We start from the raw sequence: 3,156 nt of genomic DNA on the forward strand, positions 1-3,156 counted from the left end.
GGGCCCCGAAATAACAAGGCTGGATTAAAACTTCCAAGGATCCTTGATTTCTGTCATTGAAGCCCTGTGGACTTCCTTCCCCTTGTGTGTGAGATGGATCTGTTTCTAATACATAGGATACAGCACAACTGATGGGCCACCACTACTGAGTTTGAGTCACAAAGACTGGCTCTCTAGCTAGTTGGCTCTGAAGGAAGCCCACTGCCATGCTGTGAGAGGCCCTAAGGAGAGACCCACTTGGCTAGCGAGTGATGTTTCTGGCCAACAGCCAGGAAATTCAGCTTGGAGGTAGATCCTCTCCCAGTTAAGCTTTGAGAACGCTCCAGCCCCAGCTTGACATCTTGACCTTGTGAGACCTGAAATCAGAGGCCCCAGCTAAGCTGCTCCCAGATTCCCAACAATTAGAAACTCAGATAATAACTGTTTGTTGCTTTCGATCACCAAGTTTTGGAATACCTTTCTACATGGATAACTATGTATGCTTACTACAGGTGAAGGGAGGAGAATAAGCCTGCCTCTTGTGAGTAGCCTTTGGGAGAACTAATCGAGAACCTTGGTCCAAGGAACGTGGCACAGAATATTTTCTTCAGGCCATTTCTTGTCACTGGAACACCAGCCCAGCTGGAGCCAGGATGTGGCTTCAGGAGCATTCTACTCTCTTTGTTAATGGGTGGATGGCTCAGCTTATTATATCAGCCTGCTTATTATATCAGGACTGATTTTGCTGATTAGCCCAGGGGAGAGTGAAACTAAACTAAATTTGTAGCTCTTGAAAAAAGAACCAGGTCTAAGGCAGAGGAACAAACTCAAATAGAAGCTTAACAGGCCCTCGTCCTGCCCTCAGGTGGCTCACGGCCCCTCCCACACAGGCGTGGGTCATCCTTGGAGAAGGCCTGCAGCCACTGACCCTTCATGGTGTGGAGACAGTGCAAAACAACAGTCTGCCAACCAAAGAACAACCCAAAGAATTAGATTTTTTATTCAGTCTCTTGAGGTAGCATCCAAGTGGGGAGTTCATTCTTTTCTTTTTTTTTTTTCCATTTATTTTTATTAGTTGGAGGCTAATTACTTTACAGTATTGTAGTGGTTTTTGCCATACATTGACATGAATCAGCCATGGATTTACATGTGTTCCCCATCCCGATCCCCTCTCCCACCTCCCTCTCCATCCCATCCCTCTGGGTCTTCCCAGTGCACCAGCCCTGAGCGCTTGTCTCATGCATCCAGCCTGGGCTGGTGATCTCCCTTCACCTGATAGTATACTTGTTTCAATGCTATTCTCTCAGAACATTCCACCCTCGCCTTCTACCACAGAGTCCAAAAGTCTGTTCTGTACACCTGTGTCTCTTTTTCTGTTTTGCATATAGGGTTATCATTACCATCTTTCTAAATTCCATATATATGTGTTAGTATACTGTATTGGTCTTTATCTTTCTGGCTTAATTCACTCTGTATAATGGGCTCCAGTTTCATCCATCTCATTAGAACTGATTCAAATGAATTCTTTTTAATGGCTGAGTAATATTCCATTGTGTATATGTACCATTGCTTCCTTATCCATTTGTCTGCTGATGGGCATCTAGGTTGCTTCCCTGTCCTGGCTATTATAAACAGTGCTGCGATGAACATTGGGGTGCACGTGTCTCTTTCAGATCTAGTTTCCTCGGTGTGTATGCCCAGGAGTGGGATTGCTGGGTCATATGGCAGTTCTATTTCCAGTTTTTTAAGGAATCTCCACACTGTTCTCCATAGTGGCTGTACTAGTTTGCATTCCCACCAACAGTGTAAGAGGGTTCCCTTTTCTCCACACCTTCGCCAGCATTTATTGCTTGTAGACTTTTGGATAAATAGCCATTCTGAGTGGTGTGTAATGGTACCTCACTGAGGTTTTGATTTGCATTTCTCTGATAATGAGTGATGTTGAGCATCTTTTCATGTGTTTGTTAGCCATCTGTATGTCTTCTTTGGAGAAATGTCTGTTTAGATCTTTGGCCCATTTTTTGATTGGGTCATTTATTTTTCTGGAATTGAGCTGCAGGAGTTGCTTGTATATTTTTGAGATTAATCCTTTGTCTGTTACTTCATTTGCTAATGTTTTCTCCCATTCTGAAGGCTGTCTTTTCACCTTCCTTATAGTTTCCTTTGTTGTGCAGAATTAGGTCCCATTTGTTTATTTTTGCTTTTATTTCCAATATTCTGGGAGGTGGGTCTTTTAAAGGATTCAAATAATTTTACTGTATTTAAAATTCACAACTCCCAACACATTTAAAAAAAATATTATTGAGTGCTATTTTATAGGCAACCTATACTTATCTAGATGACTTGCCCAAGATTTCACAGGTTTTCTTTTTTTAATTTACTGTATTGACATAGAATTGATTTACAATGTGTATTAGTTTCTGGTGATTCAGAAACTAATACACGTTATATATATATATAATAGTTTGGAGGAACAAGATGGTGGAGGAGTAGGTGGACGTGGAGTACATCTCTCTCCACGGATACATCAGGAATACACCTTCAGACACAGAACTGCATGCATAACACCCTCTGAGAGCTGACAGGAGTTCCTGACCAGTGGAAAAGAATGTATAGAACCACAGAAAGCTTGGTAGGATGAAGGAACTAGGGGGGAAAAACAGGACTGTTAGTAGAACTGGACCTGCCTTCGGTGGATGGGGGAACTGAAGCAGGGGTCCGATCCCCACATCAGGGCAATTGTCTGAGTCAGGGGAGGAACATTTAAGGCTGAGAGTGAGACAGCTGATCTGTGGCAGCCTAAATGGGATGAGAATCAGAGTCGCAGCCATGCATACCCCAGACGGGAACATGGGTCTCCTGGAAGGCGCAGCAGCTGGGAGCTGGAGTTTAGGGATTGTGGAGCAATCCCAGGGCGAGGGCTGCTGTTGACTGCAGAGAGACGGATTGAGGGGATGTGAGGGAGGAGACTGTGGTGGGAAATGCTGGTGGAGGAAAGCCAAGCAGCCATGGAAGCAAGGTGATACTGCTGAGTCACATGTAGAGGGTGGAGCCATCACCACAGCCTTTCCCTCCCCACATGTCAGCATCGGCAGCTGAACAATAGAGACACTGGCCCATCAAACGCCTGATGCACTGAACCACAGAGTAGAACGCCACCCAGAGTGCCCCTTTAAG

Source organism: Odocoileus virginianus, chromosome 16 (genome assembly GCF_023699985.2).
Source record: "Odocoileus virginianus isolate 20LAN1187 ecotype Illinois chromosome 16, Ovbor_1.2, whole genome shotgun sequence".
Lineage (NCBI taxonomy): Eukaryota > Metazoa > Chordata > Mammalia > Artiodactyla > Cervidae > Odocoileus > Odocoileus virginianus.